Source organism: Labrus mixtus, chromosome 8 (assembly GCF_963584025.1).
Source record: "Labrus mixtus chromosome 8, fLabMix1.1, whole genome shotgun sequence".
Taxonomy (NCBI): Eukaryota; Metazoa; Chordata; class Actinopteri; order Labriformes; family Labridae; genus Labrus; species Labrus mixtus.
In genome coordinates this window covers 6,171,121-6,189,845 of record NC_083619.1, presented here as the reverse complement: position 1 = coordinate 6,189,845, position 18,725 = coordinate 6,171,121, and the positions used below count along the sequence as shown (strand labels likewise).

At 41.2% G+C, this 18,725-nt stretch overlaps 1 protein-coding gene across 1 annotated transcript in view; it reads right to left on the bottom strand.

The window, feature by feature from the left end:
• Window positions 1–18,725, bottom strand: part of LOC132978695 (epidermal retinol dehydrogenase 2-like) — a 489,977-nt gene that overhangs the window by 185,584 nt on the left and 285,668 nt on the right. The gene's annotated exons all lie outside the window — the stretch shown is intronic.

Sequence of the window (18,725 nt, the reverse complement as noted above, 5' to 3'; positions counted from 1 at the left end):
AGGAACACGAGTAGAGGTTAAATCTGACATGGACTGACATAACTACAGACAACCGACAATGAACTGACACAGAAGGGAAGGAACACAGACAACACTAAATAGACACAGGGGGTAATCAGACACAGGTGAGACTAATGACACAGGTGAAGACAATGAGGGCAATCACACTGCAGGGAAACACACAGAGGCAGGAATGAACACAAGACTAGAAACACTGGTGACTAGAACTACAACATAAATCAAGAAACACTAAGATACACAGAGAACTCAAGAATGTAACATAACCATAGGTAGAGGTAGAACAAAGCACGACCATATTTTTTCATAGCGAAAATAGGTCAAATTAGGGCTTCTCCAAAAGGGACAGCTCTAGCCTTATCACATGTATCTCTGGGAATCAGAATCAGAATTTCACCAAATTTGGACAGGATGTTCACAGATTTGCTTAATAGGAACAATTAAGCAAAGTTTGTATCAATACCATTTTCAATTTTTTAATTTTTCACACTTAAACACACATGTCTACTTTTTGTTGCCTTGTCTTTATTTTGCTGTATTTGATTGTGTTGAATGTATTTCTACAATTCCACAATTTCTTTAGCAGACACTTTTATCCAAAGCAACGTACATCAGAGAGTAAGTAAAACAAAAGCGAGGATCTAGAGAGGAGGAAAACAATGTCAGTAAGAGCAAACGATCAGCTTTAAGTCAGATCGGACACTACTGCTTACAGGCAGTGCACAGAGGCAAAGCACACCATTAACAGCTGTTCTTGGGAGCTCAATCAGTATAGAAACCATCTTAAAATCATGTTTATCAAACAAAAACCATCGTCATTACCATCATCATCAATAATAATTTGGTTATGTTGTCTTGATTTGGTTGTGTTGTCTTGATTTGGTTGTGTTGTCTTGATTTGGTTGTGTTGTCTTGATTTGGTTGTGATGTCTTGATTTGGTTGTGGTGTCTTGATTTGGTTGTGATGTCTTGATTTGGTTGTGTTGTCTTGATTTGGTTGTGATGTCTTGATTTGGTTGTGGTGTCTTGATTTGGTTGTGGTGTCTTGATTTGGTTGTGATGTCTTGATTTGGTTATGTTGTCTTTGTTTGTTTGGTTGACTTTGTTGATGGTTATATTCTGCAGCAGTTGTTTTGTTAAAGCTCCTGGGAGGATTGTTTTGGTTGGTTATGGAGCTCACTTAAACTTAGACTGATATCTTTAAATGGTTTACAAAAGCAAACAAGACCTTAAGATAGAAGACAGATTTTTTTCTGTGAAGTTATTCGTTACTGCTTTCAGCGGGTTGGTGTCATTTTCTACAGCCAAGATTCAGAGTTAGGGATACATTTGACTGTTCAAACTTAGCAGAAGCAGATTTTTCATCAGTAAACACAACTTTACACAAGTACAGGACAAGATCAGCGAAGAGATAAGAGGTCAAACTTTGTCCCCAGGGGATACTTAGTGTGACACAGAAGTTTCTAATAAACCTGTCGCACGATTATTTTCCTAATTCACCTCACACAGAGGTTATTTTTACGCCACAAGAATTGTTTTGTATCCCAGCTCCATTGGTTGCCAGATAAATCATTCAACAAAAATAGCTATTGTAGATTTTTTTTAACACTTTATCATACTTAGGGTATTATAAAAACTATCCCTTCATCCAGTGTATCCTCTGGAGTAACTAGGGTTCTTCTTAAAAGCAGGAGATATGGTGACTACACACCATCTTTATATGACTGAAATACATTAAAAAAAACTACAACAGGCTGTATGGCCGATATACAAATAGACTATATGAAGTACATTTAATTTCTAAGAACTCAAGGTTATATATATCAATACTGTTTTTTAGTTCATTAATATTTCACAACTGATGGCAAGACAATTCTTTAATTTTTTACAATGAAATAGAAACAATGTCATAGGTGACAATATTGTTGAAAGCAGCAGGTTAACTCTGAGTGTCATCATATAAATCATATGTAAGATAGAAAATATGAGACAAAATGTATTAGGAATAACTATAAAATGTTTAATTATATATATATTACAGAATACAATTATATTGTGTCTTGTTGTTAAGTCTTAATCTATTGTTTGTGGCCACCTCTTGACCACTTTGTTGAGATAAAGAAAAGAAGATACAAATGACATATTTTAATGTTTGGTGTCCTTACTTAAAAAATGAATTTTTTTTTTTTTGAATTTTTGTTTAAATTTTCAATTTCCGCCTAAACCACAGGCGTGAAGTGGTTTAAAGTTTGAAGTGTTTAAGTGTGAAAAATTCAAAAATTCAAAATGGTATTGATAAAATACTTTGCTTAATTGTAACTAATAACTATCTGTGAACATCCTGTCCAAATTTGGTGAAATTCTGATTCTGATTCCCAGAGATACATGTGATAAGGCTAGAGCTGTCCCTTTTTGTTCCTCTACTATTAGATAACAACTGGATACCAGATTCCAACGTGATGCCAGTTCATTTACTCAAAAACTTCTCCATTACACCTCCGCAGTGAACCATTAATAAAGACCTCTCTGACAGAATTTATGAGAATAACCTGTCAGGCTTAAGACTTCAATATACAGCTACACTCTGAATATGATCATTGTTGAAAATGAAGTCTAAAAATAAAGTTTTTAGATTATTTGTGCTGATTCTGACTCACTTGTTAATGTGCTGCTTTGTGCCAAACATCATTGTGTTTCTTTTTCTCTAAAAGCTTCTTTCATTGTCCTTCATGTCAGGATGAGATCGGAGGAAGACTCCAGAAGAATCATAATGAACTCTTTAACTGTCACAGAATCAATAAGTTATTTAATTTTACATTTAAAGGTGACAGGACATGAAGAAAACCTTTGATTAAGGACAGAACTTATGTTGCATAAAGATCATTATTATCTTTCTTCACGTTTTTAACCTTTTAATGACGGATCAGTCTGAGAAACACATCTCACAGTTCTTTTGTCTTCTGCTAGAGCATTTCTATTATTCACACTTTAAAGCAAAGATGCCAAACACATGTGCAACATTTGAGTGAAAGTGAGATAAGATCAAGAGAGGTAGAAGCAATTGATGCAACATCACAAACAAAGAATAAATGGATATACATTTTTGTATCTGATTTGTCCAGTAATGGAGGATGTCATCAGAATACTTCTGGAGGTGTAGCAGAAGTCTGAAGTGTCACATGTGAAGATGAAAGGCACCAGTACAGTTCCCTGAGGTGCTCCAGTGTTGATATTGAGGATGCAACAGCCAGTTGGTGATGATTCCGACCTTGAATCGCAAATATCAAACTTAAGATAAGATTTACCTAAGAGATAAGATTTACCTTTATTGATCCCCGCAAGGGGAAATTTCAGTTTTTACACTCTGTAGTCATGCAACACACACATAGGCTGAAGTATATATACACACATGCACACAAACAGGATCCTATGGACATGCACTAATGGAGCGATGTCAGGGTGACGGGGCTGCCCACAGCGGGCGCTCCTGGGTTGATGGTGGGGTGGGGGTTTGGTGCCTCAGCAGTGCTCAGGAGGTGATCTGGCGCCTCTCCAGCTACCAGACCAACTTCCATATTTGGTCCGCACCGGGACTTGAGCCGGTGACCCTCCGGTTCCCAACCCAAGTCCCTACAGACTGAGCTACTGCCGCCCCCCTTTAATATTCAAGATTCAAGATATGGGAGGCTCAGACTCAATGGGAAGAAGTAAAATAATCTTAGTGACACCACACTTGAGAATATTTGGACAAAAAAATCTGAAATTACCAACCCTTGAACCAGACCACAGATCTGGCTGAATATCTGTCCTAAAATCATCTTGTGTGTGGCCAGCTTTATTGAGTGACTCCACTTTAAATTTTCCGTAAATTATGTAGAGTATTGCAGTACATAATGTATCCTGAGGTGCTTGCCAATACAGCCAACCTTTAAACATGTTTACAGTAGGACATGCTAACATATGCCCTTTGGGGATATGGGACTCACTTTTGGAGACAGTCTCAAGTGGACACTTGAGGAACTGCAGTGTTTTCACGTCAGCATTGGCTTCATTTCTCAACATGTGATAAACTTCTCACCTTTGACTCACCCCCCCAATCCTTCTGTCGGGAACTATTTCTACAAAGGAATACACTTTGGTGTCAGAAGAATTCTGGTTGAATCGTCCACAACAATTCAGCATTGATGTGTGCAGCAAAAAGTCTGCTAAAAAGGCACCCTTCAGTGGTCATCATCAGCCAATTTAGCTTTGTTTTATTTATTAAAGGCTTATTCAAACAGATAGTCTTTTGAAATTGAAGGAACTGTCTTTAACAAGGGAGGCCTGGCCATGATGGAAGATTAACAGATTAAAAGAAATATATTTGTTTACAAGTTCAGCTATCACTCAGCTAGACATTGTATAAAATCTGTCTGTTTTCCCATTTCCCTGGTTGTTTATCAGGTTGTTAACAATTATCAGAAATAGAAAGTCCTGGCAGAAGCTTATTTATCTCCAACTGCTGTCCCACGTCAGGAGCACAGAAAAGTTGTCGCCTCAAAGAAATGACATCACCAGACGTTAACTGATTCTAAGAGTGTGCCGCCCCTTTTTCCAAAGGCACCAACTTTCCAAACCATGTTCAGCTCTTATAAAAACAAAAAAGCTGCATGAACAAACCTTGTTGTGTGTTTTCTTGGACTTTAAAACTTGGTGACCCTACAGTCAGTGACTTTCAATCTCCTCAGAGCAGCTGCATGTGGAGCAGACATCACTGCAAGCTTTAAAAGCTGCAGGCTGGCACACACGCACACACACACGGGGTGTAAAGCTGACCCCCTCCCCAACACACAGATGGCAAGACTAATTATTAGAGCACAGGCCTGCAGCACACACAAACAGACACACACACACACACACACACACACACACACACACACACACAAAGCTTTTTATTGACGCATACCAAATTTCACAACACATTTTGTTTTCTCTGATATCTGAGGACAAAATAAATGTCTACACGAAAGTAAAAGCCTTCAAAATATTGTACATAATTCTGCAAACAGTTCCGCTTAGCTCTTTCAAAACAGTCATGAACTTACAGCGTGCTTTTAGGCGTAGTTATCAAAATCAATTATTCATGAACAACAACAATAACTACTGCATTCTTTACACTCTGAAACACATTTTGTGAACAACATCCACAGAAGACAGACATTTGTCTTTCTTGAAATGAAAGAAAAAGTTATGGGAGAACTCCTCGGGTGAAGATTGAGTCTTCAAAGCTGAAGAAGAAAGATCCAGTGAACTGTAAGGTGAACAGTCAGGTCATTTCTTTTAGAAGTTTACTTACCTGCCCTGCAGAGAAGAATCGAATACAGACAGGATAATTAAATCAACTAAGGACATTGGACAACTTTTATCCATACATGTTAACTTCTAATTCTTTAAATACAGCTGTTTTGTCATAGGCACTGCTTTAAAAAAGAAAAATACATTCTGAGCTGTGAGGTCAAGTTATGGAGAAAATAGCAGCATTTCACAAAAGAAAGCACCTGGACAGAGACCAAGCAGCAACCTCCGTTGTTGAAAAATAGAGCCGATGCGGAAGTGCAAAAAAGAAGCAGTTCATCGAGTGTCCACTTGAGGCTGAAGAAAGCTGTGGTCATCACTTGCAAAATCTTCCTACACCATCCATCTCTAAGGACAACAGCACTGAGAGAGGTCAATGACTTTTAAATACCTTGGGTCAGAGATCAGCTCATCAGAGCAGAACACTTAATGAAGAAGCAAAGAAACGATTTGAACCTTTACTCTCAGGTAGTGTCAGCCTCCCCCGACATACAAAGCACAGCTTCTTCTCTGTGGCCGCAGGAAAAAAAAAGCCCACCCCAATTGGCCACATTTCTGATGTCCCTATGGGATGAATAAAGTGCTACATCCATCAACCCACGCACCATCCATTTATCATCCAACAATCAATCTTTATTTGTATGGCTCCAATTCATAACAAATGTTATCTCAAGACACTTATGCTAATAACTTGTGCTTTGTTGTTTAACCTCTTAATTATTATTGTGTTGTCATCCTTAACATCCATCCCCCATCCAAGAGCAGTTTGTCCATCAATCCATCCATAATCAATTTTTTCCACGATTAGTTTGTTCATCCATCCATCCATCAAAAGTCCACCTATTCATCTGTTTACCTATAAATCCATCCTCCAGATAGAAATCCATATATCCATCCATATATCTATTCATCTTCCATAAATCCATCCTTTATATATGTTGCTGCTGGAGGGCTCTGCTGAGGACAACCATCGCCCTCTCTTCTTCACACGAGGCCAACTCTCACACTCTTAAAACTACGTCACATGATGTTAAACAGTACGTCAGGACAATAATGTAAAGGACAGCATTCAGAAAATGACACGAGAGAGGAACCTGCAGAGTCACTGAGGAGTCGAGGCACACACTGAGTAAGCTTTTGTTTTTAGAGTGTGGAGAGTGAGCAGGCTGGTCAACAATGTGTTTGAATGGATCCTCACACTGACAGGGTCGACATAAAGACACTGTTACACTGCACTGGCTGTACATAGTGGTGTATAACACCCCCCCCCCCCCCCCCCCCACACACACACACACACACACACACACACACACACAGTGATAAAAGCGTAAAAATATCACAGTTTAAGCTCTGAAGTACTACATTAGGCGTGCTCACACTCACACAGACTGGGTTGAGGTTGCCAGGAAACAAACAGCAGTTGTGTTTGTTTCAGTTTAAGGCAACCTTGTTGTGGAGGCTTTTTGTCATTCTGTGACTTTCGTAATCTGAATTAGGTTGACTCGTGTTGTCAGTTTGTTGACTTTATACAGTCAGTAAAAAGAGTATTATAAAGTTCTTCAGTCCAACCATTAAACTGAGAGATCAGATGTTTTTTATTTATTTCCACATTCATCCATTTCAACATGCGGGGGCACACACAGTGACTAATATGTTCCTAATAAGGAAGTTATGAGTGGTTATTAGTAGAGGGTCATTAAACAGCTGATTCAGAGTTAACCAAGAACGAGTCATTAAGGAAGAGTTCAGTGTGCACAAACACATAAATCAGTGCTTCTTAAACACGATGTGATTTACTGTCGGGATTACCAGTAACATTATTCAGACTTATTCTGCTACAGTACACATATTGACTGGCAATAAGTTTATACCTGTTTTAAACCATTTACTAAGTTAGATTATACCAAAAAAAAAATAAAGGTACTATGACGGCGTATTAGGCCTTTTCATTATTAATGAGGAAACACTGATATGGCTCATGCCCATTGTCCACTATTTGATCGTTTCTGATGTCGTGGGAATGCTTCAGTGAAATTTAACTTCTGTCCACTATCAATTTATTTCATCCAGTATAGTGACCTGTGTGTTCAGAATGAAATGAGAGAAGTTAAATGAGCCGGCCGGAATTTGGAAATTAGACTGAAAAAAAAAAACACGCCCACGCTCGGGAACTTACATTGGTGCTGAATCCTCAACCAAAAAACTTACCCAAAGTATTTCAGGACAGCACATCAAAATCTCATGTTGCATCTTTTGCCGCAGGCATTCTTCTTCTGTGGCTTCAGGCAAACAAACTCAGACTGACGAGTCACCCACAGGTGAGACATGTTGGGAAGCTGATTAAAGGCCGGGCTGCTACAGCAGCTCCCAAACACATAAACCCAAAAAGTAATTTATAGCAGGCAACAGTACATAAGAAAACAATAAATATACAATTAATTAAATAATTGGCCAAAAAAATCAAATATTGATGAAGAAAAGTTATGTTACAAAATAATAATAATAATAGTAGATATAAGACAAGCATTTTAAATAATTCTAACTGAAAACTGACACACATCTGGACACTTGTATTCAGTAGCGTTCAGCATAGACTGCTTCAATCAAGAAAAGTAACAAGAAACAAGACTAGATCAATTCTTTCATTGATTCCTCTCGGCTCTAAAGACAGTCCAGGAAATGAATCCAAAAAGATTCCTCATCCCCACCTCTCTGGAGTCCGGCCAGTTTAAAAATAAAGACTGAAATCTGCAGTAAAAATAACAACGCAGGATCAAGTCTCTGAGAGCTGGCACTCTGATTCATGTTACTCCCCAAACACACCTATGTAGCCTATAACTAAGCAACTAAACCCAACCTCTTTGTGCCCTGCCCCTCGCTTAGTGCCCACAGTGTGAACCACTTAACTAGCTACATGTAGTCAGATGTCCTAAATCACTATGCACCATACAATGGGCTTTAATCTGACAAAAGAGCCATTTATTTCCTAACTATGAATGATATTGCACATTTTATAAATTCTAACTTGACTGCAGAACTCTGCATGTGAAACCGACTTTGGGGTCTGGGGCCACAAGCAGTTGCTCGCCTTGCCTGTTGACAAGCAGCGCCTCTGCAGTTACCCCAAATATCCACATACTCTACAACGCCGTCCGCTGCCACTCTAGTCAACGATTGTGTTTCCACAGCGGGCACTACGCGCCGCTCCGTTTCAAATACGCTGCAAGGAAACGCACAGAACTTCCTGTCAATTTCAAAATAGAACAAAATACGGACTCACAATTGTATTTCCATCCCTTTTTTTTTGCACTTTTTTTCTCCTTATTCCCGCGTGATCTTGTAGTTCTCCTGTGATTTGTGTACAGTGTCTCATAGCTGTGCTCACGTTCCAGTGGTGCAGGGCGCGTGCAGTATGTGGGGATTGGGGGTTGCACAGAAAGACATTACTTATATTCATAAGTTCCACAATTTGGTGAAGGAGTTAAAAATATTCAAAAGTGTTTCTTTCTATCCGTCTGCACAGAATCACGACTACGACGAGCACATCCATGCTCCTGAACCAGTGTTTGTGTGTACATGTAGGTGAAGCTAATTAAATGTGCCAGCAGCGGGGTTTGTGTGTGTGTGTATTCGTGTGTGTGTTTGTACTTTTTTAATTAAGTCAGTTGACACCTGTAGGATGTGTTATAGCAGAGGTGACAGAGACCTCCTGGACAGTGACTAAACACACCACGCTCTCATTTAGCCGCTCACGCAGCACAACATGGGTGTGGGTGTGTGTGTGGGGGGATAATTGCTTCAGGTGTCACACCATATCACTCCGTCTTTTTATTAGACCCTGACTGTAACGAGTAATTAACTCCCCGCCGAGAACATGTTTGTTCCACCGTCGATGTCATAAAGAGAGATATTAGCAAGCCACGGGTCACAATTTACTTTTCCACACCGCAGGGAAACTAATGTGTGTGTGTGTCTCTGTTTGTGTATTTGTGTGTCTGTTTCAGTGTAAATCCATCAAATGTCTGTGGTGTCATTTGAAGATAAATGGTCGTTTTGAAGCAATGTCGTGTGTATTTTATGCTTTTAGGTTCATTTAGGCAGACAGATGGAACAAAGTGTGTGTGTGTGTGAGTGTGTGTGTGCAACATAACAGGGGGTTCTCTCATGAGGGTCAATCTACTTTTCCCACCATCATGTGTTATCTCCCCGTACACTTCCTTCCGTATTTGTGTGTGCGTTTTAGCATGTAATTTAGAGGTGGCAGGGTTTTCCCATAAATTCCCCTTTCAGTCAATGATTCACATCTTATGTACACTATCTTTAAGAGTGTGTGTGTCTGTTTGTGTGTCAGTGTGTGTGCGTATCTGTTTCGGTGTTAATCTTATCAAATGTCTGTATTTTCTCATTTGATGATAAAATACTGTTTTGAAGCTATGTCGTGTTCCTTTCATGTTTTAAGGTCCATTTAGGCAGAAAGATGAAACAACAGTAGTGTGTGTGTGTGTGCTATAGCGGGGATTTCTCATGGGGGTAAATCCACTTTACCCACCATCATGCACCATCATGTTTTATCTCCCTGTAGACCTCCTTCTGTATTCATGTTTGTGTGTTTTGAAGAAGTAATTTAAAGATGGCAGGGTTTTCACATAGCTTTTCCTCTTAGTCGATAACTCACATGTTTAGTACACACTAGGCCCAGTTGTCTCTTCCCCAGACCCCCTGCTGGCCTGCGCTCACATTGTTCCACACCTCATTTATTAGCAGGACCAAGAAAGTGTACTATACGGAGCTCTCACACCAGTCAGACAAACTGGACGTGGGCTTTGTATGGATTGCTTCAATTTTTTCAATCTTATGAGTTTATTGCGTGCCCCACAGTGCGACATGGATCTCATAATGTTAGGTACGACATGCATGTACACTGTGTGATGAGGTACCGAGTGAATCTTAATCGTGACAAGGTTTTCTGCAATTTAGTCAGTGCTCTCTCTCTCTCTTTTATTAGCGTCAGCTTTTGGATAAAAATATGACTGAACTACAGATTACAGCTATAAATTAGTGTATAGCTAACTCTGGTACAGCTAATAGGCTGTACACTGTCCCTGTCAAAATAAAGAAATAAATAAACCAAATAAACTGGTACAGGAGTTTGTCTGCATTTTTACACGTCATTCTTTTGTTACTAATGAAACAGATGGTCGTCTTTCAAGCAATTTGATACTATGGTACATTGATATGAAAGAGACTGTATCACTTTAAATTGTGTGGTATCAAAAGTATTAAGGGGAATTATGTTGACGACCGTAATTTAAGTCTTTTAATTGTTCACCTGTGAAATGGAGGTGTGTTTTTATCTCAGAGTTGACTGAGGCTGCGGTGGAGGGGTCTAATGTGATATCCTCATGGGGCTCAGAAATCTTGGAAACGCCCCTGCAGGGAGCCCTACTACTCTGGAGGAGACATCATTTGGTGTATCCACACATGCACAAAACTCTGAACACTTCTTGAAATTTTTGACTGTGAGGCGACGTGTGAAAGCAAACGTCTAAAATTCTTCAGCCTGACTTTTTCCTGACGTTTACATCGCGTGGCTGGTGAGTAATCAGTGTGATCTTCATTCACACAATGAAGCTGCTTCATACTCTTTTTCACACAACATTGAGATGTGACTCTGTCACATGTCCGCCATCCTGGATTTCTGCAGCGTTGTTTTGTGTCACATCCCGCCTCCTGAGACTTCTCCCCCACCTGTCCGACAGGGAAAACTTCCTTTTGTGAGTCTTGCGTTTGAATAAGCGATTCAGGAAAATTCCAGGGGCAGAGTCTCAATCACCTGTGTGAAGATAACCTTTGAGGACTTCACAAATGAAGGGGCTGAGGCCAGGTAAGAGAAATGTGATCAGGCCTTCATAACCCATACTCAGCAGCTAATACCTCCATCTAATGAGGAATAACATTGTCACAGGTGAGCAGAGCTGGCCACAGTGCAGGATGCCAACAGGCCTGTATGTGGATCTGGACAGGAGTTCTTGAGGTACAGAATTTGATTGATCATTGATCCAGGCTAGAAGAAGGTTTAAAAGGAAGCATTATTTTTTAAATGGAAAGCATCCAGTTTGTGAAATAGTCAAAAGTAGATATAACAAACTGAGCCTTGTTCTTTTCTGCAAACTCAAACAGACGGAATGACTTTAGGAAAGCTTTAAATCAGCTGTCCAATATGTTCAGCCAGTTTAACTCCACAGATCCTGCGGTGCCGCTCAGGTGGAAGACAATCAAATCTCATTTGTGAAATGTCTCCTCTCTTCCAGCTGCGCTGTAATAGAAGACTCAAGAATCAATCTGTCTCAAAAAAAAGCCATTACTGCTGAAGAGATGGCATACAGAGTGTACAATGACTCCTTTGTTAAGTCTTAAGAAAGACAGGACTTGTGTTATATCAAATCTAAGTGGGGAAAGCCTATACTGTATATGCCACTAGATTCAGTTATCAGACAGACCACCATCAATCAGAAGTTGCCTTCATAACGATACTGAAAGCAGTCTGAAGAATTGTTACCCTTCATTACACAGCTTTAATACTTGGGGGGGAAGGGTTCACATTAGGGACCTGAACCCTGGTCCGAGTACACTTGACTGCAAAGTGAACACAAACGTACTGTACTCTTGTACCGTGCCCGAGTCTGCTTGAAGAGGTCATCTAGAACAGGATTCATGTGTATGGTGTTGCCAACTCCTCAGTAAGGAAAGTATGTATTGGCTGTCCTAAAAGTCGCTAGAGGTTGCTAAATGACTAATGCCTAATTGGAAAATGAGCCATTTGCCAACTATGAACTACAATTTTTTTTCTGCAGTAACTGCAGAGCAATACATGCTTTCACGTCAGAGTCTCAAACACCGGAAGAGTCTCCAATAACACCAGAAACAGTCGCTAGATTTGTCGCTAATAGCTTTTGATTAAAAAAAAAAAAAAAAAAAGTTGCCATGAGGATTTGGAAAGTCTCCAGATTAAGTGAGAAAGTCGCCATGTTGGAAACACTGCGCAGAAGATATGAACGCAACCGTGCTCAAACAAGGAAGTGGGCCGCTGTATGATGTAATACTAAATGGCTCCAGACGCTTCAAAAAACGTTGTATCCGCACAGCATGGGCCCGTTGCATCCTTTGAAGTGCACTTTAGATGTAGAAGTAGGAAGAAGGTGGTTGTTAGCGTCTCAGAAATAACAAAAACATCCAGTTAGCAGGATGGACTCAGCGCGCAAGTAGTTGTCTTGGTTGCTTTATCTTCTTTCTGCTTATTGGCGGATTTGCAAACCAACTACGAGCATACCGCCACCTGCTGTATCAGGCTGTGTACATACCATAGACTGTAAATATTAATGGACGATTCCTGAGTGACGTCAGCCATCTGTCACTGCAGGGGGCTCCGGAGGCTCATCGTAAGTTCAAGCAGGAAGACTGTGCTTATTCTCTCACACATTCATTCAACTTAACCACTCCCCCTCTCCCTGCTTTGGTGATCAGCTGATTATGGGCGTTTAATTAACAAATCAGATTCTGCCACAACCTCTCTCAACCAATCACCCTGCTGCTGTCACATTTTAAAACAGTTCTCTCTCTTCCATTATCATTCTGTCTTTTCAGTGCAACCGCTGCAAATGTCATTTACTGGTATTCTACTCACTTTTGTTTGTATCTCACTGTTACTTTACGTCCCGCTGTCGTGGAAGCTTTGGACCTCAGAGGCGATGTTTTTCACGTCCTCGGATACCTGGAGGAGGAGTGTTCGTCTAGCTGTTTTGTGACAGTTCTCCCTCAGGTGAGGTAGCCAGGATCCTGTCTCAGCTTCACAAACACTCCAAACCCAGGTATTCCTCTCTCTGAGCTTGCGGAGATAATAAGCAGTGCCCCAGAACAATGTTCACTTTTCATAGATCAGGAAGCAGCTGCTGCAGTCAGCTGCTTCAGTCCTGCACCCGCACAGACGGGCGGAAGCAAAAGAACAAAGAAATCTGGCTCATTTCATGCTCCGCAGCCCAAGAGGAGAAATTTCCTCTCCCTCCCGTTCTCCCATTCATCCTGCTTCTAGACCCAGTTCTCACGTCAACAAGCAGCAACTTGGACAGCACCTTACAATCCTTGGCTAACTCCAGGAAGCAAATTAAGGCTCGTCGGGACCAGGCATTCACCCAATTCAGTCAACTTCATCCACCAGATGGAGACCACCATTCATTCACTCCCTTGGCTGTGTCAGCCCCCTCTATAGGTAGGCCATACTTCACCCCACACTGCCTACATATCCTCCAGGCTAAGAGCAAAAATAGTAGATGGCAAAGATATACATTTAGTCAGCTATTTTCAAAGCATCGGATCCGAGACTCACTCAGGATTTATGTTTGTTGCATCTTTTCGTTTCTTCCATTTATGCAGAAAGACAGCAAGAGCTGGACGCTTATCTGTCACTAATCGGAGATTTGAATCTTAAATATAGGTAAAACATTTTCTACAAGTTTCACAAATCTTTCTCCACGAAAGCAGCGCTGTATATAGCTCAGTCCAGAAATGTTTACGGACGAAAAACCGGGCTAGCAGGCTGTGGAGTAGCCAACATAGTCTTCTGCTACCCCTGCCTACTCTTTCACCCTGAAGGCGGCGCGGCAGACAGCACTGCTTGGACAACGACTGGAGTAACAGAACATGCATCATCTCTCCGAAAAGATCAAGAAACACGAGCTGTTGAAGATCCACATGGGTAGCAGTTTGAGATTTACTGTGAACATTGCCACTCAACTGCATGAGGGATACAGGCTAGCTGTTTGTTGCCACAACGATGAGGTGAGCAAGAACCGTCACAGTTTTGCGGAATGTTTGAGCGAGGCAAAGATGAAACTGAGGGCTCCACCAACCCAAGTGCTTTTCTCGGAGTGGTTGACTTCGTAGCACAAATGAGGCATTTGATGAGCATCTTAAAAATGCTACTGTTTTCAAGGGTACCTCAAATACTGTTCCAAACAAGATACTGGAGTGTATGCTAGCGGTCGTGAGGGTGCGTATTGTGGAGGAGAAATCTGCCAACTATGTATCCATCTAAGCTGACGAGACTACAGACGTTTCTACACAGACACAGCTGGTGCTTTTGCTGAGGTACATTGACAGCAACCATGCAGTGCAGGAATACTTTTTTGAGTTTGAGTTGTTGCTGGACATATCTTTTAAAGAATGGGCCCTGTTTCGCTATTTTACATCATACAACATTGGATTAAAGTAAATAATGAATAAGTAGAATCATTTACTGTGGAGCAACACCACTTTTGCTTATGAAGTCTCCTGGATGAAACTTTCTTCCATAGCTTTCCACCTGTAACTTAAGCTGGAGGGGAAATCTTTTTGCTGTGTTGCCATCTAGTGGACACAAGAGGTATCGCTGTATGAGTTAATCATCAAACAACAAATTGATGCAGTCTTGCTTAATGCCCCCCAAGATTTATTTCAGGACACATTTTGAACCGTCACCCTTCAACTCCAATAAACATTAAATGTTTAACAGCAGAGCTTTCTTCTCATCCTGTTTTTGTAGATCACCTGCTTACACGGCTCTCCAAAGGTTTCAAAGTCGGAGTTCTTACTTTGCCAAAAATATACAATCTGCTGCCAAAGAGCCAGAAATATTTTCTCAGTTATTAGAGAAAGAAGTAAACAGAGGGAATGTCATCAGTCCTTATAAGTCCTCTCCTTTTCACGTTTTTCGCACCAGCCCCATAGGTGTAACCACAGGGAAATACTCACGGAAGAAAAGACAAATTTTCCATTTGCATCCCAGTGCATCCCGCCCTCATTTTCCCTTGAGATGGGAAATCTTGGGAAAGTCTGAAAAGGAGCTGTTGCGGTTAGCGGGGTGAAACTACAACGCTAGTTCCTTAACGTCCGTTATATTGCTTGGAAGCTATGCTAACAGACTCTATGGAGAAAGCTGATAATGGCGAAAAAATATAAATATAGCTGCGAGACGGCTGCTGCCGACAGGCCGGTCTTGTGTTTTGGCTGCTGCGGCAACCCGGAGGGCTCTGGACTGCTGGAGCTGAGATCCAGCGGAGACGCAGCTCAGCGGACCCAGTGGAAGCACACACATTGAATCAAATGAAAAACCTATCACCTCCGCTGCCGGACCTGAGCGGAGACGGACCGGACATGTATCTGGTGGAAGTTGGCCGTTACAGAGCATCAGTTCCACCCAAAGGAAGCAGCCATTAATGAGTTGAAAACTCGACTCTGCAAAAAAGGCTGAAGCCACCATGGCATTAGCCATTGCTGAACACTGTTCCTTGCTGGCATGTGATCACAATGGGGAAGCATGTAAAGCTTCTTTCTCAGACTCTACTGCTGCTCCTCACTTCAAAGTGCACGGAAATGATTAATGGTGTTCTAGCACCATACCTTCTTAAAAAGTTGATTTGGGTGACCAGAGTTTCAGCAGCCTCCTTGATGAGTCCACAGTAAGTATTTCTAAGTACCTAGGGGTTGTGATAACTTTGGTGGGACCAAACACACAATCGTGTCAACATTTCTGGGGCTTGTTTAGTTGGAGGGAGGAGATGCCAGATTTCCTGGAGAAGTGTTGTCTTAAAAAAGAGAAACTCCTGGAGATAGGGACTGACAATGCCTCCATTATGATGGGGATTAACAATTGAGTCCATAAAGTGCTGAAGGAGGAGTATAGCCTCAAAGATGTAGTTCTTATTCGCTGTGTGTGTCCCTCTCTGCAGATTGCTATAAATCATGCTTCCAATGATACCATCCCCCCCAGTGTGGAGTACCAGGTACGGGAGACTTAAAACTGGTTTTCAGTGTCTCCAAAGCGCAGGGAGGACTACAAGGATGTATATAAGACCATCAACTGTGGGGAGAAACCCTCACAAATAACCAAGGTTGGTTCTCCATTGAACCAGCGGTTTCCCGCATTTTGGACCAGTGGGAGGCGCTTAAATTGCATTTCACATTCACCATGTCCTGGCTTCACATTTTTTTTATTTTGGAAAAATGGAGGAAAAAACCTTATCCTGGGATTTTAATGGAGAAGTGTTCCCCTCCATTCAAAAAAACAACAACTGGGTAGCAGTGATATCAGGTGGTGAGGAGGATTACTTTGTTTGAGGCCATCACATTGAAATATTAAATGAGACAAGGATACATCCTTGGTGTCACGGTTTGGTTTTATATTTTGTAGATTTCAGAGTTTACATTTTCTTGTTTTATTTTTTTTTTTATTCTTCCCTGTTTGATTCCCTTGTGTGCTTCCTAATTTGACTCACCTGTGTTGATTCCCCCTGTGTTAATTTCGTCTCAGTGTTCCCTCCCTCTAGTTGTCGGCTCATTGTAAGTTGTTGGTCCATGTCAGTTGTCAGTCTTTCCCTGTTCCTGCTTGTGGAATTTTCAGGTTTAGCTAGGCTATTTAGCCATGAGCGACGACTCTGTAAGCAGCAATGGCATGTGTGCCACCGAAATGTCATTTGAAGTCGAGGACTTCTCACCTCCAGAGTCTCCTGTAGAGAGGATGGGGGACATTTCTGAATGGTACACGAGGCCCCCTGGAGGATTTATGGCTTTTCCATTTTAGATAAATAAAAACTGTTCTTAAAATTTACAATGTAGTTGTACAATGTTCCTGTAGTCATTGTAAGCTCTCTCCTCGAGAGAATGTCTGCTGCATGGAGGTGGCAAAGGTAACAGCACACCAAGAGCTATAACAGAACAACGCATGTTTGACCCCATACTGCGACCTGGCACTACTACAAAGGTTGAGTAAGTTTTTGTTTGTCTTCTAGTGATGTGTAGTTCATGAACGATTCGTTCAAAACGAACAAAAGAGTCGTTCATTTCTCAACTTCAGTTGCGCTCTCCTCTCTCCCGTCTCGTGTCTCTCTCTCCAGACCGTAAGAGTCGCTCAAAGCCCGCCCTCCCTCTCCCTTTCATGTGATACGTACTGACTGAAGCAACAGGACGGAGTCGGTCAGGAGCTCTGTGTCACTAAAGCTCGCCCCTACTTCTCCCTCTCATGTCTCCAAAATTGAGGAAGTAGCAAATATATTATTTAACATTTATGTGTTGCGAAAATGTATGTGCTTTTTATATCTGCTGTCAGTTTGCAAAAGGCTTTTCTATCCAATTTAATTTCACTCAGCTGTTTTAACATCCACTAACGATCGTGTTTCAGTCAGTACAGTGTGTGTGTGACTGAGGCTGGTGACTCGCAGTCTCGCTCGTTCACGTTCAGTCAGTGTTTCGTTCACTGAACGAACTGAACGAGAGCTCCGCCTCTGAGTCACTCTCTTCCTCTCAGTCAGTCAGTCAGTAAGTGATTCGTGTACTGAACAGAACGGTCGGAGAAAATTAATGTGATTGTTTTAGCAGCTTTCAGTTTGCAAACTGTAACTTTATCCAACTAAATTCTCAGCTCATTGGTTTATTATTCACCACCGGCTGTTCTCAGTACGATCGCGAGCAGAACTAAACGTTCGGCCGTGTTTCAGTTTATTAAATTCTGATTCACAGACAGAGCTGCGGAGAAGTACTGAACGATTCGGTGAATCTGAATCTGAACAAATCACTTTACTGAACTGATTCTACTGATTCAGTACACTGAAAAGAACTGCTTTTCACATCACTATTGCCTTCTGCCTTTTTGATTAAATAAATATTTTTGTTATAGTTCTGCATCTGGCTCCTCCTCTTTGCTTTTTCCTCAAACCATGACACTTAGGGGATACGCCCTCCAAGGGTCAGCCCCTCCCTACGGATCCCAATAACACCCGAGACGAGGCTGTTAAAAAGTGCTCCTGTTGAAGTTGGAGAAGAATGAAGAGAGCAGGGGAGGACATGGTCTGAAGTTGTCTGGTGAGGCTGCTTTACTCATTTAAGTCAGCTCCGTCAGTTGCTGAACCTGCCGTAGAAAGCCTTGACCAGAATGAAGATGACCTACCCTTTTCTTTGAGCGTGTGGAGGGGGGTCTGAAAAAACAAACAGTGACCCTGAATTAGGGCCAGACTAGTTACCATCATTTTCTCACATTGCCAGTGACAGTTATTTCTATTGTCTCTTTTTGGTCCATTTAGATTGTTTATGTTGTCAAGTTAAAACTTTCTATACAAAAAAATGGCAAAAATATTTAGTTATGGCAAAAAAAATCATGTTTTACTGTGAGTTGTTGTAGGCTACTAAGTGGAGCACAAGTTTAGAAACTAAACCAAACATGAAAAAACGACATAAAAAAAAAAAAGTAACTCTGCCAGAGTGTCTATTGGATCACTTTGCCGGTTCCCAAGCCCGGATAAAGGAGGACTGGACGTTGAGCAAACAAACAATACTTAGTGACACCA